General features: G+C 43.3%; 1 protein-coding gene across 1 annotated transcript in view; it reads left to right on the top strand.

Moving 5' to 3' along the window:
* Positions 1-24,367, top strand: part of RFX3 (regulatory factor X3) — a 221,409-nt gene that overhangs the window by 86,066 nt on the left and 110,976 nt on the right. The window lies entirely within an intron of this gene.

Here is a 24,367-nt window from a genome sequence, read left to right as displayed (position 1 = left end):
ATGGTTAATACTTGTTTGATTAATTACTATCAGTTTTTATAGTCTTATAACATTGGTAATAAATTGCTAATATTTATAATAGCTGAAGGGAAAGGTGCATAAAATAGATTCATTTGCTTTCTGCTTCTTTTAGAGTCGCACTTGGTCCCACAAGCAAAACCTGAGTAAAAGGGCATTGCCTGTGGGTTGTACATGAGAAATGAAGAAGATGTGCCCCTATCCTTTGGGATTCTTTTGTGCAAGTGGGGTGTGAATCTGTATGGTGGAGTCTGGTATGATCGGAAGCTGTATGTGGAATTATGCAATGGTTAAAGGCAGAGGTGTAGCGAGCGCCCTCCGTACCCTCCGACCGGAGGGGGCCCCGCAAGGAAGGGGGCCCCTAAAAGTGGCAAAATAAATACCGCATTCCAGTTTCTGCATTGTAAGGGGCCCCGCCCGGACATATGTTCGGAGGGGCCACCGTTCGGAGGGGGCCACGTTCTTTGTTGCTACGGCCCTGGTTAAAGGGGCTGGGCCAGAGGATCCACTGCTGTGCAAATCCTCTTGTCTTTTGTCCACTCCTACTCCCCACATTCAGAAAGAGCACATAAAGCTCTGCATAGGCTACTCCAGTCATTGGGTTGGAGTAGCTTCTGTATCTTGGGGAAGGTTTTTCTTCCCTCACATACATCTGCCATCAACCCACACTGACTAATTAGACTAGATGCTGACCTGTAGATTTTGGGTGTTATTTAATAACTTTTGACTAAAGCATATGATCTAGAAGGGCATCTAGCCTTGATTTGAAGACATTGAGACATTATGGGTGGGGGTGGGGTCTGGGAGTTACTGCAGGGAAGGACATACAGACAGAAGAACAGAGGTGATACAAAGGCTAGATAAGAGGGATGGAAATGGAGAAAAGAATGTGTGAAAAGAACCTTGGGAAATAGTGGTTGTACTAAAGGGGAACATAATTTCTGTCTGTGCAATACTGAATGTACCAATATGGTACTGAATAAATAACTAAAGGTTTTATTACTACATAAAGGACCTGTTTTACCCTTGATCTTTGTGCAAACCTCCTGTTGAAATCAGTGGGGGATCTGCTATGGATTGCGGGGAGGACGATTCTCAGTATATACTCCCAATCTAAAGACCATAAATTAAAATAAAAATTGCTCCTTTCCATTAAAAGAGTTTTGGCACCCCTGTTTAGAAGCTGTAAAGATAGCATCATGCGGTGTATGCTGTAACTTTGTGAGTGGAAGAGTGTCTAGAAAAAGCTGAGATGGCCTGAATGGTCTTTAAGAAGATTGGATGAATATACTGGAACATCTTCATTCTAATAGTACCATAGAGAAAATTTGAATTAGCATTAGGTGGTCTGGGCAGTTGTGTGTTGGTAAGACAGAGAGATTTCAGCAAAGATCAGGATTTTTTTTTGTTTAATGTGATTTTTTTTTTAAATGTTTTTACATTAAAATTTGTTTTATAATTTTGTTTTGTTCTTTAGAGCTAAGAATATATTTGTCTTTTTAATTTCCATTTCCTGGAGAGTTGGTGCTTATATATTAAAAACAGCAAAACCAAACTGAAGAGGGAAGACCCTTAAATGACTTCACTTGATAAACGTGACAATCCAGTTGTTTAGTGGAATCAGGAAGATCCATAGTGCATAAATTTCACTTTAGTAAGCTAATGTCATATAGTGTTATATCTATCATCAGAAATACAGGAAATAAGAATTTTTCTAGCATCACATAAGAATAGATTAGACACCATATAATATGCCTATATTTGAAGCTTTTAAAATGTCTCCTTATAGGATTTCACAGATGTATTGAATATCCATCCCATTACCAATCTCCTAAGTCATCCAGTCCCCGCAAAAAAGCATTTGCAATAAAAAATAAACCTTTAAAGTATCTGCAAAGACAAAAGTTACAGTATGACAAACACTATAAAAAATAAAGGCAAGTGATGTCTTACGTGGAAGAGAGGAGGAAGCTGTCCATTATTGATATTGAACATACATCAGACAATGGCTTGAAAAATCTGCAGTTACTTTGCTTGGTGTATAAGGGTGCCTAAACCATCAATCTCTGCAGAATGTAAGTCTTTATTTAAAATAAAATTTGTTTCTTTAAAGATACGATTGGTGCAGGATTCCCACTTTGGGGCCCAGACCTCCAATGTGAGTCACGTGGCCAGCTCCCTAGCTCACAAAATTTTTGACCCTCTGATGCCTATTTAGGCCTTCATACTATCGTGTGCTCTAATCTTGAGTACTTTGGAGCTCCAGAACCTTCCAGCCAGTTCCTTTCTGACTTGGGTCAATAAAGGAGCGCTCCATAGGAACTGAGCAACAATTCTAACCAGCACAGCTCTGGCTCATGCTGAAGCTTTGTTTAAGATTATTTCTACCCTATTTCTGTTGTTTCTTCTGTTTTCAGTCAGTGCTCCAGAGCCCAGGAAACCTCTTCCTTTTGGCTCTTCACATCTTTCAAAGATTTATATATTTAGGATTGTTCTCTTATCTTCCTCATGTTTTTTTCAGAAAGACATATGCAATACCAACTATGTGTTGATATTCTATCTGTCTATCATGTAGGTGTTGATGCTACCTCTGGTTGCCTAATACTTTCCCAGTGTTGTCAACTCTCCAAATTTTTCACAAGTCAAGTGATTTCAGCCAGGGCTGGAGCAAGTCTTGTGATGTCATGAGATGCTCCAGTCCCTTTGTGAATGTCAGCCCTATCTTGGGGATAACCCTATCTGATTGGCTCCTGGAGAAGAGAAGTCAAACAGGGATGCTGCAGGAGGCAGAAAGAACTCTTTCTTCCCATCCCCTCATGAGCTGGCACCATTCTCACAGGAGGGGAGGAGGAAGTAGAGCCTGGCAGTTTGGCTCTCTGCTCCCCCTTCTCTTCCTGTGAGCCAGGGGGAAGCTCCTTCCCTCTGAGGGACCCTCTTCCTACCTGCAGCACTGGGCCTTTCAAGGAGAAGAAGAGGGACCTGCTACAGCTGCTCGCCCCTGGGTCTGATAAAAGGGGCAGAAGACCCAATCAGGCTCAAGGAGGAGCATATTTGAAGCTGTGTGGCAAAACTGATGTGGGGGAAAGAATTGATTTTGAGTTGGGGGCAGAATTAATTGCTAAATGGGGGAATGTGGGAGTCAGACTGCCTGCAATGGGGGCCTGCAATGGGGGCACTGTGCTCAATACATTTGGGAGTTTTGGCAACACTAGTTGACATACACACTCTGGGGGTAAGGAAGGGGAGTTCAAAAATCAAAACTTTTTATTTAAAAAAAATCTCATGATTTCTTGGGGTCTAACTCATGATTTGTGAACCTTTGGAGCTAGCAGTACTGCATTGTCAAGACCCAGTTTTCAATTGTTTGTAACTTTACCAAACTCTAACCATTTGTGCTGGAATTTTATATGCCAGGTCTCTGCCTCAGGCTGATTTTTTTTTTTTTTTTTTTTAATTCTGTAAACATGGTTCAGCTGTTTTTAACAACATAGTTAGGGATAAATATTGTTCCAATGTTTAAAAAAATTAATATAATTTTATTAAGACATCTTAGTGCTTCAGTGCTTTGGTGCAGACACTTGACATTTAACAGGAGTGGGTTGCTCAGGGGTTAGAGCTTTTGCTTTCCCCATGAAAATCCACCCATATTTGGCTAAGTTCTAAGCCTCTGAAAATCACCATCAGTATATGCTCGGTAGACATTTGTTAGAGGCAGGCTGGCAGACAAATTCTCCAGAGATTCTATTTGCACCAGATATGCTTCAGTCAAGGTTCCAAGGGCTGAGCAGCACTTTCACTGCAATAGTTCCTCCTCATTTCTAGGGGCTGCTGAGCAACAAGCGCTAGAAGTGAGAGCAGCAACGCTTGCCTGTGCTTTTAGTAATTCCTTTGCTGGTGCCAAGGTAGCATGGAAGAGAAGGAGGAACTAGCCTGACTTGAATGCAGAGAGTTAAGAAACAGAGTGGAAAAAGAGGCATGGAAACGGGGATGAGGACGGGGTCAGTCTGGGGTGCGGGTAGGAGCAGAGGAGCACAAGGTTAGGAAGGAAAGGAATAGAGGGGAGCCAGGGACAGATGGAGGTTTTGAAGCAAAGGGGATAGGACAGGAGTGACAGACATGGGTTGGGAATATTAGGAGCCAAATACCATGCCACCCTTACTTCTGCGCTGCTGCCTTCAGAGCTGGGCGGCTGGACGGTGGCAGCTGCTGACTGAGGGCCCAGCTCTGCAGGCAGCAGCGCAGAAATAAGTGGCAATACCATACCATGCCATCCTTACTTCTGTGCTGCTGCTGGCGGTGGCTCTGGGTTCAGAGCTGGGCTCCCAGCCAGCAGCCACCGCTCTCCAACTACCCAGCTCTGAAGACAGTACCGCCACCAGCAGCAGCACAGAAGTAAGGGTAGCAATACCGCAGCCCCCCCCCCCACCCAGTAATAACCTTGTGACTCTTCACCCCCCACAACTCCTTTTTGGGTAAGGATCCCTACAATTACAACACCATGAAATTTCAGATTTAAATAGCTAAAATCATGACATTTACAATTTTTAAAATCCTATGACCGTGAAATTGACCTAAATGGACCGTGAGTTTGGTAGGGCCCTATTTATTATTTCACCCTGCTGAAATCCGCTTCCTCCTTGGGCTTTATACTCATCAAGAACAATTATATACCTCTTAGTCATTGACTGGCTAGGTTTTGCAAATATCAAGATCTTTCCTTGTCATTCTGTCTTATCCAGACCTTCATACATTTCTGTTACTCTTCTCTAAATACCCTCCAGTTTGTCAACACTGTTTTGGTGCTGAGATTATCAGATCTCAGTGCAATACTATACAGCCAGGAAGAGGAAAATGACATAGTGGAAATAAGAAGCAGTGAAGAAGTTCTGGACTAAGAGGGTTCCTCACAATGGGTGTTACTCATCTCTGTGCGTTTTCCCCTCCCCCCCCCCCACACACATTATTTATCAGGATGTAAACAGTCTGCTGGCCTTCTGCATGGTGCTGAATTTCACCCAGTATGTTAGGAAAGGCAATGGGATGATGCAGAGGGCTGCAGACCTTCTGATAATTACAGATAGACTGTATAATGCTGGGAGATGCCCTGAGCAAGAGATAGTCTACACTAGACGCGATGAATCAGCGCAGCTGCATCAGAGCATCTGCGCCACTGTAGCACATCTGGTGAGGATGCTCTGAGTCTATGCCAACAGGAGAGAGCTCTCCCGGCGGCATAATTACTACATCTTCGCGAGAGGCGGAAGCTAGGTTGGCAGGAGAGCGTTTCCCGCCGAGAACAGCGCTTAGGTCGCCGTAACTTGCATCGCTCAGGGAGGTGGCTTTTTCACACCCCCGAGCGATGTATGGTTATATTGACATAAGCAGAAGTGTAGACCTGCCCTTTTTCTGTGCAGGAGAATTGTATGGCAGGGGCATTGGAGAGATGTTGGGTTTCTGGGGTGGAGAACCAGATTAGTTTGTGGTCTGTCAAAAGGGACTTAGGTTTGGGTTATTTCCCTTTTATCTTCCTAGTCAAAGTCCTGTGAATTGATTCTGATTTGCCATTCTTACCCCAAGGCTATCTTTGCTTGACAGCCCATTGGAATTTGATGAACATATGGCCACAGGAACAGTTTCAGTAACTACTTCCCTAGAGCTGAAAGACTTCATCTCCAATACCAACCTCCTGAGCTGTCCTATCCCTGCAAAATGAATTTTCAGTATGAAATGAAGCATTAAAAAATGTTCAATATCTTATCTCTCAGAAGAAATGAATCCAAGACGGAGAGTATGATTTTTGTGACTCTCCTGGTGCACTATGGTGTAATTCAGTCCCACAGAGCAGCAACATTTGACAACCCATACTGCTGAATTTAACCTGGAGAGTATCTACAACTAAGGCCTTGGCTACACTGGCAATTCACAGCGCTGCATTGCTGCGCTCAGGGGTGTGAAAAAACACCCCCCCGAGCGCAGCGAGTGCAGCGCTGTAAAGCGCCAGTGTAATCAGCGCCTGCAGCGCTGCACGCTCCCTCGCAGCACTGCAAGCTATTCCCCTCGGAGAGGTGGAGTACTTGCAGCGCTGCGAGAGAGCTCTCGCAGCGCTGGCGGTGCGACTACACTCGCGCTTCACAGCGCTGCCGCAGCAGCGCTGTGAATCCGCGAGTGTAGCCAAGGCCTTTGGCTATGTCCACACTGCACTTTCATCTGTAAAACTTTTGTCTGTCGGGGTATGAAAAAAACCACCCCGACTGACAAAAGTTTGACTGACGAAAACTGCTGGTGTGGACAGTGCTTTGTCGGTGGGAGACACTCTCCTGCTGACAAAGCTATCGCCCCTCATTGGGTTGGTTTTATTTTGTCGGCAGGAGAGTGTTCTCCTGTTGACAAAGAGTGGCTACTCTGTGTATCTTACAGTGGCACGGCTGTAACGGCACAGCTGGCTGTAAGGTGTGCCGTGTAGACCTAGCCTAAAAGACTGTGAAAGGAATAAGTTAACAGGACTGTGGTGGGACTACAGTGAGTAGAAAGCTCCTATATTGTCTTGTAACTTTGACACCTTATCAGTGTTTCCTTTTATCAATAAAAGTAAGAATTGTATGTAATAGTGGTTTGGGAGATTTCTTAAACAGCAGCAAGCTCTTGGGTCAGGAACCAACTTCTTATTCAGTGTTTGTACAGAGTCTAGCATAGTAGGGTCTTAGTCCATGACTAGGGCTCCTATACACTACAATAACAAAAATAAATAATAATAATAATAGCAAATCTCAGTTCTTCACACAAAGGAATGGCCCCTCTTCTTTTGATAGGATTTTTGTTTTGTGTTAGCTGCAGAAAATAATTCTAACTGCTGAAAAAAACAACAAGGAGGCTGGTGGCACCTTAAAGACTAACAGATTTATTTGGGTATAAGCTTTCGTGGGTAAAAACCACATGTGTGCATCCAAAGAAGTGAGGTTTTTACCCACAAAAGCTTATACCCAAATAAATCTGTTAGTCTTTAAGGTGCCACCAGACTCCTTGTTGTTTTTGTAGATACAGACTAACACGGCTACCCCCTGATATCTAACTGCTGACTTACTGTTTGGTAATGGATAGTAAAGTCTCATTTTAAGGGGTTCCTAAACTTTCCAAATTGCTTTAACCCACTTCTAGTAGCATAGAGAGCAAAATAGAATGTAATACTTTGCATTATTCTGAAAGTGCTTCTATACAATAAGTGACCCATAGAGATACCCAGTAAAGTATAATGTGTTGAGTTGTTCAGTTAAACTTTGTACTCACTAGGAATGTGAGAATTCTTGTAATATCAATATTTTCTTTTCTCCTGGAGGGTATCTGACTTTTTCTAAGACCCTCTTACACCAGTCCCTGTGTTTTTAAATCACTGCTTCTCCCTCATACAGTTGCTTCCATAGAATTCTAGTTTTGGAAAGTGACTGATACACATGGCGTATCTGTGATCATCTGACGTTAGTTAGGCATAGGAGGGTTCTTCCTGAGCTTGGTATCATTTTCTCTTCCCCCACCAGACACTTGTTTATGTATCTCCAGTCCAGTATAGTGGGGTCTGTACTGTAGTGAGATCTTTGCTCAATGGAACCAGTGTATTTACATCATGTTCCTCTCAGGACTGTGGGATATTACCACATCTCCCTCTACCCTCTCCAGTTCCCTTTCCTCTACCTCAGGGGTAGGCAACCTATGGCACGCGTGCCGCAGGCGGCACACAAGCTTATTTTCAGTGGCACTCACACTGCCCGGGTCCTGGCCACTGGTCCGGGGGGATCTGCATTTTAATTTAATTTTAAATTAAGCTTCTTAAACATTTTAAAAACCTTATTTACTTTACATATAACAATAGTTTAGTTATATATTATAGACTTATAGAAAGAGACCTTCTAAAACGTTAACATGTATTACTGGCACGCAAAACCTTAAATTAGAGTGAATAAATGAAGACTCGGCACATCACTTCTGAAAAGTTGCCAGCCCCTGCTCTACCTGATCCCTTCACTGCACAAGATTATTAATCCTGTTTCTCCTCCTTCCTGGTACTAAGATAATGGGTGTTGGAGTAAATAATTTAACCTGGCCATTGTGCTGAGGAAGGATAGTCCAAGTGCCAGTGCTATCCCCTTTTATTTATGATTGGAAAGGAAATAGTTGGGAGTAGTGCTTAGGGGAGATCGTATTTTGCTATCAGTGACTTTAATATTATAACTATCACATTGTAGTTTCAATGACTGTAAGCTCTTTGGGGCAGGAAGTGTGATTTATTACATGTTATATGGAACCTAATACAATGGAACCCAAACTGCTTTATCTAAATAAATTGCTACATGAATCGTGTAAGTGGGTCATATTATGAATTAGGCCAGCAATTCTCAAATTGGGTCGGGACCCCAAAGTGGGTTGCAATCCCATTTTAATGGGGCCGTCAGTGCTGGCGTTAGATATGCTGGGGTCCGGGGTCAAAGCCCAAGCCCCATCACTCGGGGCAAAGCCCTGGGTGGCAGGGCTCAGGTTACAGCTCCCCTGCTTGGGCGGTGGGGCTCGGACTTTGGCTTTGCCCCCCACCCCACCCAGGGTGGTGGGGCTCAGGCTTGGCCCCCCTGCCCGGGGTGGCAGGGTCTCAGGTGAGCTCAGGCTTTGGTCGCCCCTCCTGGGGTCATGTAGTAATTTTTGTTGTCAGAAGGGGTTGTGGTGCAATGAAATTTGAGAACCCCTGAATTATGCCTTCAACTTGAAAGATATTAATAACTTGATTCAGACTTTGTATGAAAAAAGCATCAGTTTGAATCTGATTTGAAATAAGAAAAAAAATGGTTACATCTCTTTTGTTTGAAAAAGTTAAAAAGGTACTTAAGCAACTTGTGTATTTCATCTGTATACAGATAAATCATTGCCAGCATTAATCATTGTCATTAGGTATCTACACCAGTGGTTTTCAAACTTTTATTCTGGGGACTCAATTGAAGAAAATTGTTGATGCCCACGACTCAACGGAGCTGGGGATGAGGGGTTTGGGGTGTGGGAGCGGCTCAGGGCTGGGGAAGAGGGTTGAGGTGTGGGGGTGAGGGCTGCAGGGCGGGGCCAGGAATGAGGGGTTCAGGGTGTGGGAGGGGGCTCTGGGCTGGGGTAGGGTGTTGGGGTGCGGGAGGGGGTCAGGGCTCTGGGCTGGGGGTGAAGGCTCTGGGTGGGGCCGGGAATGAGGGGTTTAGAGTGCAGGAAAGGGTTCCAGGTTTGGGGGGGCTCAGGGCTGGGGCAGGGGATTGGGGCATGGACTTACTTCTGGCGGCTCCCGGTCAGCAGCGCCCTGGAAGCAGCCAGTAGCAGGTCCGGCGCCTAGGCGGAGGCGCACGACTCTCACTCACAGGCACCGCTCTCCCCCAGTTCCTATTGGCCAATTACTTGCCAATGGGAGTGCAGAGCTGGTGCTCAGGGCGAGGGCAGCATGCGGAGCCCCATGGCCCCCCTGCCTAGAAGCCGGACCCGCTGCTGGCTGCTTCCAGGGCGCAGCACGGTGTTGGAAGAGGTAGGCACCTTAGCTAGGGCAGCACTGCTGACGGGACTTTTAATGTCCCGGTTGGTGGTGCTGACCAGAGCGACCAGTGCCTGACATGCCACGACCCAGTACTGGGTTGCGACCCAAACTTTGAAAAACACTGATCTACACTGTATCATTGTCATCTTCTCTTCAAATCAGTTTAGTGCAAACTTTTTTTATAATACATTCCTGGGAATTACATCAAACCTAAATATAATAGGCAAAAAAATATAAATGTTATTTGAAACCTTTCATTTAAGAGTATTCAGTGATTTATAGAGATGAAAATTCTTTTCTTATACTGGACATTATAAACGTTTTTCTTGTACTAGAGACAAAAAATAGCTAGTGTAATATTTTTTTCTGTTTGTAAGTAAGCACAAGTGTTGACTTCAAACTGAGATTTTTGTTGTTCATGGTCAAAAGGAAGGCCATTTATTACTTCCTAATACTCTTCATTATTTTGTTGTATGAACACTTATTTCACTATTTTTAATGCTGTTGTAGGAATACATATATCTCAGGTATTGACAATAAGGGATTTTCTGTCTGTATTCTTCTTTAGTTAATGATGGGTATGTTGTTTGTATGGGTGTAGTCCAGACCAGTGAGGGGTTGTCATCATACCTCTAGCCAGGTGTTATCAAAGTTAATTGGCAATCACCTGTCAAGTGGCCATTCTTTGGCAGCAAAGGAGAGCAGGAACAGATCAATCTACATTTTAGCAAACAAACAACATGGAACCTCTTTCATCATGAGACTCCATGTCTCCTTCCTCACAGTTGGAATGAATTTTATCTAGGGGCATAGGCACCGAATCCATGGGTGCTCCGGGCCTGGAGCCCCCATAGGGAAAAATTAGTGGGTGCTCTGCTCCTCCCCACCACATCTCCTCCTCCCCCCCCCCCCCGAGCGCACCGTATCCCCACTCCTCCGCCTACCTCACAGCGCTTCCCCCCAGCTGCCGCCAAACAGCTGTTTGGTGGCGTGTTGGAGGGAGGGGGAGGAGCAGGAACGTGGCATGCTCAGGGGAGGAGGCGGGGAAGAAGCGGGAACGGGGTGAGGATTTGGGGAAGGGGTTGGCTGTTTGGCGGCGTGTTGGAGGGAGGAGGAGGAGTGGGAACGTGGCGCGCTCAGGGGAGGAGGTGGGGAAGAGGTGGGGCCGGGGTGGGGATTTGGGGAAGGGGTTGGAATAGGGGCAGGGAGGGGATGGAGTTGGGGCGGGGACTTTGGGGAAGGGGTTGGAATGGGGGCGGGGCAGGGGCGGGGCTGCATGGAAGGGGTGGAGTGGGGGCGAGGCTGGGGCAGAGATGGGGTCGAGCACCCAGGGAAAGTGGGGAAGTCGACGCCTATGTCTAGGGGTAATCCTCTGGAAAATGCATATCAAAAGGGTGACTGGATTATAAACATGAGAGGCAAAACACTCCTGGTTCTCGCTCTTTCACCAAAGAAGACAAAGGAACCAGCCCTTTGACTTTGCGGGGAAATCCTGACCTGAGACTTTTGGTCAGCGCAGTTGCTGGAAACATGTGGTAAGGATTTACCTTGAGCCAAGTCTAGCTTGTTAAGTTTTAGCTACTAGGAAGCGTTTTATCTTTATTTCTCTTATAATCATTTCTGACTTTAATACATAGGTTTTAAGTGACTACAAATATAATCTCTTTGTAGTTAAATAAACTTATTTTATTTTTAGTCTGAACTAATCCAGTGTTATGTTTAAATTGAACTGTTTGGTAACTCCAGTTAAAGTAGCAAATTGTTGAATATTGACCCTTTACAGGGGCAATGAACCTTTAATATCTGAACTGTCCAGGAAATGGCTGGACAGTGCAGAACACACGTTTTTGGGAAAATTTGGATCTGGGAGTTTGTTGGGGTCACCCTACAAATAGTAAACAAGACTGATGGAACCTAGAATGTGACTGGAGTGTTGCTGATAGGCTGCTGGGGTCAGAGCTGCTGGACCAAGGCTACAGCTATACTCGGACACTCAGGGTATGACTAGCATGCTGATAGGCTGTTTGTGAGTGGCCCTGGTTGTGAGCTACAACAGCAAAACGTTTTGAGGCACCTAAGGTTGTGGGACAGGTGATGAGACAGACCCTCACTGGTCTGGATCGCACCCCAGAATGTGACAGTGTGTGTAAACCTTTTAATTCTGATATCCAACTCTTCATCTTTGGACACCAGCTTATGAAGAAAGGAGGATGCCCCTTCACCTTCAGTTTACTTACAGGCAGCAGAGCCAACCATGTATTAGACATTTTGGTGCTCTGGCTAGTTTTCTACTTCTTTCCTTATCTTCCTTCCTTCATTTTTCTCTCTGCCTCAGTCAGAGGCAGTTGCAGTAGATCAACTAGGTTGAAGAAGTAAGAAATTTTGATACATGACCAAGCTTATGGAACTATACAGAACAAAGATGAACACAGATATGAGTTTAACAGTTTGTGTGCTTGCTTATCAAAGGAATGGATCAGAAGGCTAGAGGAGCCTGAATTGGTTAGTAATTAGAGCAGTCTACCTGACCATGAAACACCTGCAGACTCTGCTATCTTCATCATGACTGAGAATGACAGCTATGTCTTATGTAAACCAATGTAGTGTATAAGAGTACCCCACTTTTCTGAAGAAGCCTATATAATACTTATCACAGCCTGGCCCAGTCCCCTTCTGGATGGACACCAGCTGCTGCTCTGTGTTGTGAGTGGACCCAGCCACTGTTTCCCATATGTTTCTAAGCAAACTGGGTCTATGGAGAGCCTGGTCACTGTTCTTAGTTGTGGGTCTGTAAGGCATGCTCCCAGGTTCAGACCTTTCCTTGGGACATGAGAGACTATTGTCCTGCCATCCCCAGACCCTGGAACCAGTGCCTCAAACTTTCCAGACACCCCTACTTGCTTACACAGACTCCCTCAGAATTCCACTTAGGCTGTGGTCACTTTGGTATTCTAGTTTAATCCTTTAGAGGACTATGTAGTAGGTAAGCAAGAAATACAAATTTAGCACAGGAATTTCTTAATCACAGCTTAAAAAGCACTAGAGAGCTACAGATCTATGCACAATTACTGAAGTCTTGGGACAGACTCACAGAAGGGGAGAGATCAGACTGGTAGTTGTGAGAGCGGAGTGTGAGTTGTCAGCATTTCAGGCTAGGCAGAGTCCCTCCTGCCTTCTCTCTCACCAGCCAGTTCTTGCATGTGGCAATGAACGACTCCCTCAGTTAAGAAGCACCTCTTTAATAAAGTTTCTATCCCGTTTGCCTAGGCTGAGAACTCCAGGCTCTTATTCAACCCAGATTTCATTGCAGAGAATCCCTTGTTCCATGGTGTTGGGACAGCTTTAGAGAGGCAATTAAAGTTTATGGCCCTAGGTGGCTATGTGATGGTTTCTCAGTCATAGTCATTCAGCTCAGTCACAGTCATTCAAGCACTTTTCCTGGGCTGGGCACCTGTGTGTAATGCATTACAATAACTTGCATTCTTAAGGTTAGACCTGTTCAGCAGCTAACACAAAATGGATATCTGAATCCGAAATGGAGGTTACAATCCAAAAATGGAGGTTACAATCCAAAATAGAGTTCACAGTTTGACCTAGACATATCTCACTTTCTTACATTACTAATATGAATAAAAGGGGATCTGTAATAGCTGTCAAGTATCAGGGGGTAGCTGTGTTAGTCTGTATCCACAAAAACACTTTCACTCCATGCATCTGAAGAAGTGAGGTTTTTACCCACGAAAGCTTATGCCCAAATAAATTTCTTAGCCTTTAAGGTGCCACTGGACTCGTTGTTGTTGTTGTAATGGCTGTGAGTATAAGGGAAATCAGACTGTTGAGCCAGCTAACCAATTAGACTAGTAAAGGACAACGGAGAATGGACTCTACATGCAGGAATGTTCACACAGATCACCAGGATATTGGGTACTGCAGTGTTTTAGACCTGTTTTTCTCGGCAAAGAATCGCAAATCTCTCATTCTCCCTCCCCCCCCCGCCATAAAAGGATCTAGCAGGCAGGTACAGATGCTCCCTCACAGAATTGGAGCTTTGATCGTATGTAAACATCCTCCTCCCAATTTTGCTTATTACAAAGAACCATCAGAAAAATAAAACCATAGCTGTAGTGCACTTAATAAATAGTACTTTATTGGCCCAAGAGACTCGTTCCCAGACCTACTGGACATAGCCATTAGTCAACCATTGATACTAACTCTGAGGACAATGTATTTAGTCAAGGATGCACACTTCACTCAGATTCAGGATGCCTAAAATTTATAGCCTCAAAGCTGTGTGTCAGATGCTTATAAGAGAATTACCTCTCACAAATTATTTCCATAATTCCAAAAAGCTCACGGCTTGATTTAGGACAAAAGGACAAAAAGCTATGCATTTTGCATATTCCAGAGTGTGGGAAATATTGACTTGAGGAAAGGGATTTTAGGCCCTAGCCAGCCCAAATCCTTATCATCCTGGACTACTTGCAGTGCTAGGTGAATATTGTCATTAAAATAAACCTCAATGAAGGTGCATGTTGCTGCAATAATAAACATCCTAAGTATCAAGAATTCTAGTATTGGTGCTAGAAACCCAGTTGTAAAAAGTTTCCTAAAGCAGCAGACAATATCAGTCTGACTACAATGCCAAGATCAATATCATGGAAAACTTAATCTAATCCCTCAAGCACTAATAAAACCATCATTTGAATCTAGGTGTGTACGCGCCCACGTACACAGTTGTCGGAGACTTTTGTCTTAGCGACAGTAGAGCGTTAGCGGTTCTTCATAGACCTTTGTTCTACCTAATCTGCATCCAAACCTGTCGGCTTGGCTGCTGCGTGGTTGAACGAGCAGGAGCAGCAGTGCTTGGCCGATGTCCAGCAGATCCTTTTGGGAAGTAGAAAGCCTGCTACCAGAGCGATCTACCCGGCCAAGTGGAAATGGTTCACCTGTTGGACCTCGGATAAAGGCGTCTGGCCAGAGCTAGCCTCGTTGCAGCTGATTTTAGACTACCTTCTGCATCTCAAGCTCCACGGCTTGTTCCTTTCATCGACCAAGGTCCACTTCGCGGCCTCTCGGCCTTCCATCTGTCGCTTGAGGGCAGATTGGTTTCCACCCAGGACATGACGGCCAGATTTCTCCAGGGCTTGAACTCCTCTACCCACATGTCAAGGACCCTGTTCCCCCATGGGACTTGAACCCAGTGCTGTTGCGGCTCACGGCTCTTCCTTTCGAGCCTTTGGCTTCCTGTTTTCTCCTTCTCCTCTCCTGGAAGGGTGCGTTCCTTGTCATGCTGACTTCGGCCCATCGAGTCTCTGAGATTCGGGTGCTCACCTTGGAACCGCCTTATGCGGTCTTCTACAAGGGCAAGGTCCAGCTGAGACTGCACCTGGCTTTTCTGCCCAAGGTGGTATCTCAGTTTCATTCAAGCCACGACATTTACTTACTGGTCTTCTTTCGAAAGCCACATAAATCAGAAGAGGAGTGTAGACTGCGTGCCTTGGACTTTAGGAGGGCTGTGGTCTTCTACATTTACTGGAGGACCAAGCCATTCTGTAAGTTGACACCATTGTTCGTCGTAGTGGCTGACAAGATGAAAGGTCACCCTGTATCCGCTCAAAGAATTTCTTCTTGGATCACCGCCTGCATTCGCTTCTGCTATGATCAAGTGAAGGTGCTGCCCCTGGCAATTGTCACCTCCCACTTGACCAGGGCGCAGGCCTCTTTGGCCCCTTTTCTGGCCCAGGAGCCTCTCCAGGACATCTGCAGGGCGGCCACCTGATTCGCCGTCCATACGGTTACTCAGCAGGCCTGGGACGATGCTGGCTTTAGTAGGGCAGTACTGCAAGCCAGGAAGCTGTGAACTCGGACCCCACCTCTGTAGATACTGGTTGTGAGTTACCTAGAATGGAATTGACATGAACAAGCACTTGAAGAAGAAAACAGTTATCTACCTTTCGTAACTGTTGTTCTTCGAGATGGGTTGCTCATGTCCATTCCATTACCTTCCCTCCTTCCCCTTTGTCGGAGTTGCCGGCAAGAAGGAACTGAGAGGGCGTAGGGTCAGTGGCACCTAATATATCGACGCATGAGCACGGCACTCAAGGGGGCGCCACAGCCGACCCTCCGGATACCGCTAAGGCAAAAGTCTCCAACAACTGTGCACGTGGGCGCGCACACACCTAGAATGGAATGGACATGAGCAACACATCGCAAAGAACAACGGTTACAAAAGGTAGGTAACCATTTTTTCTGTAGTTTTCATAATGACAAGGCATTACTGAGAATAGGCTCTGACTTTGCACTAAAAGTGAGTTCTATCTTTTACTGATCTCAAGGTTTGTACAGCAGTCCTTTTGTCCAAAACATGGATGTGAAAAAGAGAAGAACTGACACAAGCTAGAAATGAGTAGGGACATAAAAATTGATAAGAAATCAAAGACACTTTTCATTCAGTGAAAGGAATAAAAACTTCAAAAATATCTGTCACCGAATAGCTGAAGTTATGCTTTATGGAAACATATAAGGCCAGTGACCAGGCATTCTAATGAAGGCCTACAGTCTACTCTGTGAGAAAGATAGATACTTCATGGATGAAATGAGCACAAGCTTTATACAAGGAGATATGTAAAACGGCTACTGTACTGTGTTCAGTGTCTAGATATTGGAGACTAAAAGTGCAGGTATTTTCAGATATCACTTTTGGCCGACTAATCCTGCCTTCAGTAGTGTTTTGTTGATTTATCACTTTTACTTAACCTTCTCTATTCATAGTTTATTCTTTCCTGTGATTCTCCCTCCTTTGTTTTCTTCCACTTGGCTGTGGCCAAAACCTCTAGTGAACAGAATAATGTCTGAGAATAGAAAAATGTGATAATTGCCTGAAATGTTCATTTCCTTTCTTCTAACTTTCCCACTTATGAGTCTGATCTTGCCTTGGGAGACCTTATGAGAGAATGTTAAAGAATTGTTTTTTAGAATTAGTTTTCCTAAAATGACATATTTGTAATGTTGATAGATTACCTAGCAGGATTAAATATAATTTTGATGCTCTAATAGGTTTTATTAATATGTTGCTACAGCTTTGGAAGCACTTTTTGGTAGGTCACAGCAAGAGGTCTATGCCACATCCTTTCGGCCAAAAGATCTGTGCTTAACTGGAGATGGGGAACCCTATTATGATGACTAGTAAGTGGTACATGTATGGGAAATTAGAAGTAAACCAGTAATCAAAATTTCCAGTCAATGTGCCTTTTGTGACTCTTCCATTGGGAATTACCAGTAAGGGTCCATGCTTGTTTGTAGCTGTCTGTGCTTCTTCCTCTTGGATCCAGGTACCGTAGTCAGGTGCGCATTAGTGGTGATATATGGAGCTACAGAATCCAGTTTATTGACTTTCCCCAATTTCACAGCTATTCCTTCTCTCCTCCCTAGAACTCTCGAGATGGTGAACAAGCTATTTTGCTGAATAAAATATGTCAGATCAGTCCATATCTCAGAAATATCCAGCTTCCTACTCCTGTCTATTTTGCTATCCCTAAGTGAGTCAGAGGGGACACACACTCCAGGTCTAATTTTCTCCAAATTAGTTTTCTTAACATTAAAAAAAAAATGTTTAAAACTTTCTTCTTTTCCCACTCAGAATAGTGCATTGAAGTTATCTTCTACCTTAGAAATAGATTAACAGATTCCATGGGCAGAAGGGATCATTGTGATCTTCTAGTCGACCTTTTGCATAACACACAAGCCATAGAACTTCCCCACAGTAATTCCTAGATTATAGAAATAGGTGTATGCAGCCCACCAAACATTAATGAAGATCATAAGAGGTCTTATTTGAAATCATTATTTATTTGATTTATTTATTTAAATTTATACAAAAGATAAAAAGAATCCATAGTATTTATTAAGATTGGTTCACATTTGTAGTATGGTTCAAGAACTAAGCAGTCTGTATTAATTCATTTGTTGATACTTACATGTTCTAAGAATTTTACTTTGTTGTATAAGTCATTATGTTGCCTGAAATTCTTAATGAGTGTGTTGGTCATTCACTACTATGAGTAGGTAAGGTCTAAGATTAGGTTTTCATTCTGACCATTAAAAGCGTGTCAATATTGCATGTGATTAGAAGATTTAATTTACTTTGGCTTCAAAGATGTTTTATTTACCCTTCTAAAGGAGAAAAAAGAAATTTCTTGCTGCACTTGAAAGTAAAATTACAAGCTTTTAGTTTCAGCGTTGAATTAAAACTTGGTACGTTATTTGGTGTAGACAATAACGTGTATGTAGTGGAACAAAACTTTACAAACTAGTATTTAGAAAAGTAAATTAGTTCAGGATGAAGGAGCCCAATAAAAAAACAAATAGTTACTATTAAGCTGACACGTTTATACAATACTATTTGATAGATAGTTGATAAGGTCAGGCTCTTAAACCGTTCAGTCTGGTATGTAAAGTGTTGAAAACAGAAGGATCCCTACTGTGAAATTGAGTGTATTAAATAATCTTTAGGAAGCTTAACAAACAACATTAGAGTACACAAAATTTGTAGTAAAACATGTATTCTTAACACAGTTGCTTTGCCTGGGTTTTGCCTATTAGGCTGAAGATATGCTAATCTTGTCACATGCAGCAGCTGGGTTTGTGCAATATTCTTTTCCTTCTCCTAGGGGTTAATTAGCCTTCTTTCAAGATGTGGCCTATTTAGCTGTAGATTCGCATGATTCAGCCACTACTGCCGGTACAAAGCAGAACTGTTAACAGGCGGGTGTGTCCTACTGCTTAATTAGCCAGAATAAAAAGGTCCTTTGTCAAACAAGCATCTGTTGCTTGTGATACACCTGACAGTCCCATTAGGCAAAGATGACTAGACTGAAATTGGGCATGTCTCTCCTTCAACAATATACAGCTCATTTACATATGTGGAGCATCACTGAAAAACTGCAGGGGTTTATTTAGTTTATCAGAATGGATTAGTGTAACTGATAAATATCACTTGAAGAAGCCTGTACAAGAACTATACTAACTAAGCTGCTCCAGGACATGGCACTGGCAACAAGCCAGTGAACAGGGACACCATAAATGTTGGATGTAAAGCAGAGCATATTTCACGTTTAAGGAAAATCCTGTGATGTTTGGGCAAATCATGTTAAAGAATTGTCCTCATGGTGCGAACCTGGACATTGTAGAAATAAAAACAACAAGGAGTCCGGTGGCACCTTAAAGACTAACAGTCTAACATCTGTTAGTCTTTAAGGTGCCACCGGATGTTAGTCTGTTAGTCTTTAAGGTGCCACCGGACTCCTTGTTGTTTTTGTGGATACAGACTAACACAGCTACCCTCTGATGATTGCAGAAATAGAGGAGACAAACCAAAATACTTCTAAATAGATCTGAATTAATTAATGTGTTACCTTTAAATTATCCTTTTAGTGAAAATTGGCAGCCGCGTTTATAGTCCCCAAACATGCTTTAGCATTCTAATTGATCTACTCTTAAATCAACCTACAGAACTAATCAATTGAAGTGCCTTTGGCAAAATACTAGTTAGGATGTATTGTAGTTCCACTGGAGAGAGAGAGACAGCGAGTTACATCCTTAAATGTAGAGGGTTTATTTTTGTTTTTGTTCCTTTCATTTACCAGATTCTTAAATTTGCAGACTAAGGCCCTTCCCAATGAGGGCGTCTGCATTAGACATTTTTCTCACTGTTGCTGCCATTGGTAACTACTGGTGGGAGCAATGGTGGGAGCACTTGTGTAAATAGGGCTCCAGGCTGCTGCAGGTGAGCTAACCCCCTGTTTCTTCTTCGAATGGGGTCCCTGTGGGTGCGCCACTTTAGGTTAGCTAGGTTAGGTTAGGTTTTACGTTAGGTTTTCTTTATGAAAAAAAAATTGTTTTAGTAAGATAGAGATTTTTTTTTAATGGCCAGATTTTCCTCTTTCCCCGTTGGGCAATCTTTTATCAGACACAATGCTCAGCTCGCCCAGATTTAAAAAAATGTGACTCTTGCCATGAGGCAATGCCTGTCTCAGACAGTCATTCATTGTGTGTCTGTTGTTTGGGGGAGACCTATATCCCCCCAAAATGTTCATATTGCAGTAACCTGAAAGCGAGGGCAAGGTATGACAGAGATCTCTGCCTCAAAATCATTTTAATGGAGAAGTCCCTTCAGCCTACTCCTCCAGGAACAAAATCTACATCAGCAGATGGTTTCCCGAACAAAACCTCTGCTAATGGGAGTGCTTAGCCTTCCAAATGATCCAGGAAGCGAGCCACAACCTCCCCCAATAGGGACACTCAAAGAAAAAAGAGGTCCCTGGCAAGGTCGCTTTCTTTGGTGCCGAGTTCAAGTAGAGTGAGCACCTTTGAGGCTCCGGGCACTTCCAGCACTATCCTTCAGCGGACCTCTGCTGAGCCCCGCGATTCCAGAACGGAGTTGAGACGTTCCTCCTCCACAGCACCGACCACCCCAGTGCGGGAATTGGCACCGAGATTGACTCAACAGGCAATGCTGCCCCCACTGGCACTGATTCAGTCATCTGCACCGATGGACAGGCCAACCACGGCACCAACCATCTCGACAAAGGCATCGACTATATCCACATCAGTGGCACCGCTGCCTCAGAAACGTACTGCTTCACAGCAGTTTCTACAACGCAAGCATATAGCAGTCTCCTCGCTGCCGCAGTCACCCTTGCTCAGTACCGAGGGATCTCCGGGCCAACTAACTGAACAATTGCCCACTTCTCTGGCTCCACATCCCCTCTCCAGTGATGAAGAGGAGGAAGTACATGGGAACCGTTTCTCCTCTCAGCACTCTTCACCGATGGGACGAAGACGAACATGGGAAGCTGCTGAGACCAAATCTCTCCATCCTTGAGATGCAGCAATGGTATGGGCAACCCTGGCTGGGTCCACTGATGATCTTTGTCATGCCTTGCCCTGACTTTCAGGTTACTGTAATGTGAGCATTTTGGGGAGATATGGGTCTCCCCTAAACAACGGACACACAATGAATGGCCATCTGAGACAGGCATCACCTCACGGCAAGAGTCACATTTTTTAAATCTGGGTGAGCCAGGTATTATCTGATAAAGGTTTCCCCAATGGTGAAAGGGGAAAATTTGGCAATTAAAGAAAAATATCTCAATCTTACTAAAACAATTTTTTTAAAATAAAGAAATAGAGCTAACCTAAAGTGGAGCAGCCACAGAGACACACATCTAGAAGAACCATCGTTACTGCACATGGTGAATAACTTCTTCATATAACCCTGCTCACAGCATGACTACATGACACAAAGGTTAAAGTTAAGACATTATCATCTGCCAGTGCCTTTCTCACGCTATTGCTCTGATTGTTGATGCTGTAGCTTTTATTTAATGATTATTATTTATTATATTGGCTTAAAGCCTCACTTCAAATTGTTATTTTGTCTGATCTCCCTGTTCTGGTTCAGAAAAATCTAGGTACTGTAGGTAGTAGAGCAGTAATTCAATACGTGGCACCCTTTGCTGAGTAATTAAGGACCAAATGCCCAACATAATTTTAAGGTTCATTTTGCTAGTAGAATTATTGGCTTTCAGACAAACTAAAATAAAGGACTTGACCACTTATGAATATTAATGATTGCGTATAACTTTTTTTTTATCAATAGTGTTGGTAATTCGTGTGCTCTTTCCAAATTCCCATTACATCTGCCTACCTAAATTTCAGGTTCCAAGGTTTCAGGTTCAGCTTCCAAGCAGCTGTATGTGTGCTATTTTATGTAAATTATTTAATGAGATAATTTGCTTGATTCAGACACGTGGAAAATAATCCATTATGTGGTCCTTAGAAGGTGGGGTGGAAAAGTAAGCGCCCCAACTGGTTTGGGGGAAGAAAATTATATAAAGTGTAATCTCATTTCTCTGTACCAGCCAGGAAAGAGGTGATTCCTGGCTAGAGAACAAAGAAATAAGGTTATTGTTAGGTGGTGTGCACACATTAGCTTGCAGATCTGAATGTTCTACATCCCTCTGTCCTCAGTTCCTCTCTGCCAGCAACACTGGGTTACAGAAATAGTCTTCCCATTGTCTTTGATGCTTTTTGTCATTTTTGAAATAATATTTCTTAAAACTTCTTGTGTTTGTTTACCAGATTTTGTAGTTGAGAACTTTGTCTGCTCAGTGAGCCATAAAAAATTGTAAATCTGTAAAAAAAAAAAAAAATCCCACTCTTTTAAGAGTTGAATGTCACATGACAAGATTTGTGTCACTTGAAGACAGTCATTCTTCCAGAAAATTTGAAGTGATGGACATTTTGTAGAAAAGCAAGAAGGGATTGGGATCTGTATCAAATGCATTTCTGTCATGTTGGGATAAAGGTTTCCTGTATGCTGTTTCTCTTTCGCGTTGTGTAATAAAGGAAATGAGATAAAAGGCTATCCATATGATCTCAGTAGGTATGAAGGGTTTGACTCACCACTAGTGCCTCTTTATGGCCAGGTGTTGCTTAGTAGCTCTCTCCCTATCCGGTACCTCCTGCTGATGGTCGCTCTGGGGCTGTGGTGGTCTCCCTCTTCCTGTTACATGGCCCTCTGGCCAGGTCATTTTAAAGTCTCTCCCCTTCCAGGGCAGTTAATGAAGAGAAATAAGAGGAATTAACACAAATGAATTATCCTTAATTGGGTTAAGGCTCTCTTCTTTCAGAGGGCATTCATCTGTCTGTGGCCCTAAACCGAGTTCACATGTAATAGAGGCGAATGGTTATCTCTCCAGGAGAGTCAGCCTCTGGCCCTCCTTTCCTTCAGGAAGGGGCTGTTGGGCAACAGTCATCTGGGAAGTTCCTGCTTGCAGTTTGCCCTCTTTCCAGGAGCTGAGGACTGAAGGTCAGCTCTGCTCCCTGGTCTGCCATCAACTGACATGAGTGTCTCCCTCTTAAGCTCCTCCCTCCAATCCTAACATCTCTCATGGGTGCAATGGGGCGGAGCCACCCGAGCCCACATTAAGTCTTGAGAGAAGTGCTAGATGCTTGCTTCAGGAGGGCAGTCTGTCTCTATAGTGGGCCCTTAGCCATGCTGAGTGGTGCTGACTTAATCTAATGAGTCACTTGTGTAACCTTCCTTTCTCCTTCATAAAGTTGTCTCTTCAGCACCCAATGTAGGCAGTTAGTAAGCAGTAGCGATACCCAACTAATGTCCAGATTCTTCAGCCCTTATTCAGACTGAGCAATACTTACATGAGTAATCCCAGTTTTGGAGGAAGATAATTTAGAAGATTCTAAAGACTTTTCCAATTGTACAGCTTCTGCCTTCCCTTGTTCCCCACTTCATCATGTTCATATGATTTTGTGCAGGCAGAGGAAAACTGAGGATGCAGGCCCATTGCAACCTTCTCTAGAACATTTGGCCATGGTAGGTCAGTGTGTGTGTGCGCGCTCTTGAAGTGCTTGAAGTCATATGTGAAGATCCTATAGTCTGGATTTGTGAAGGAAGTATTTTATTAATAGTGATGATACTAGTATTCCTTTTCTCAGTCAGAGTACTTTAGTTATAGATTCTAGAGTTCGTGGCCAGAGGGGACTGTTAGATGTTCTAGTCTGACTTTGGTATATCACAGGTCATTAAATTTCACCTAATTATCCTGTATTGAGCCCAGTAACTTTTGTTTTGACCCAAGCATGTCTTCCAGAGAGACATCTAGTGTGGATTTGAAGATGTCAAGACATGGAGAATCCACCACTTCCCTTGGTAGTTTGTTCCGTTGGTTAATCCCGCTCTCTTTTTTTAAATAAAGTCTTACTTCTAATTTGAATTTTTCTAACTTCAGCTTCTAGCCATTGGTACTTGTTATGACTTTATCCACTAGATTAAAGAGCCCTTTAGTATCTGGTATTTTCTCCCCATGAAGGTACTTGTATGCTGTAATGAAGTCATCTCTCGGTCTTCTTTCTGATCAGTTAAACAGGTTGAGCTCTTAAGTTTTGCGCTGTAAGGCATTTTCTTCAGCCCCTGAATCATTTCTGTAGCTTTTTTCTGCAACCTCTCAATTTTTTCAAAATCCTTTTAAAAATGTGGACATCAGAACTGTATGTAGTATTCCAGTATTGGTCTCACCAATGCTATATGCAGAAGTAAAATCACTTCCCTACTGCTACCTACTACGCCCCTGTTTACACATCCATGGATCACATTAGCCCTTTTTTCTATAGTATTGCACTGGGAGCTCATGTTGAGTTGCTTGTCCACTCTGACCCATAAATTCTTTATTAGAATCAATACTTTCCTGGATAGAGACCCCCATTTGGTAGGTATGGCCTGCATTTCTTGTTCCTATATGTATAATTTTGCATTTGCCTATAGACTGTTTATACTATAACTTATCTGAAGCAAGAAATAACTGGCTTTAAGAAATTACCTGAATCAGCTACAGACTAAGGACTGAGTCATTTCTAAGTCTCCAGATTTGTTCCTTCATGATTGATTTCCTGCCTGAATCACAGACTACAAATAAGTCAGATACATCTCTATTCATTAAGATTATTAAATAATAGAGATATTTGGGGCATAAGTGAGAGCAGAAGATGCCCCTAAATATTTAAATATGTGAGTGTTTGAGCCTGCATTCTTTGGGGGGGAAATCCCTTCCACATGGTGACTCTTCAGAAAGAAAAAAGTAAAAAAAAAATTTCTGGTATTACATATTTTACTCATTGAACTTTTTCAATATACTTTGCTCATTTTATGTCAGTACTTCCTGAAAACTGACTATATGGGATACACCGTCATTTAAAAATGTCTTTTTGTAGAAATGACTTATA

The sequence above is a fragment of the Terrapene carolina genome, unplaced genomic scaffold (genome assembly GCF_002925995.2).
Source record: "Terrapene carolina triunguis isolate 2854851 unplaced genomic scaffold, T_m_triunguis-2.0 Scaffold113, whole genome shotgun sequence".
Taxonomy (NCBI): Eukaryota; Metazoa; Chordata; order Testudines; family Emydidae; genus Terrapene; species Terrapene triunguis.
Note: the sequence above shows the minus strand (reverse complement) of the source record. Positions and strands in the feature narration are given on the sequence as shown.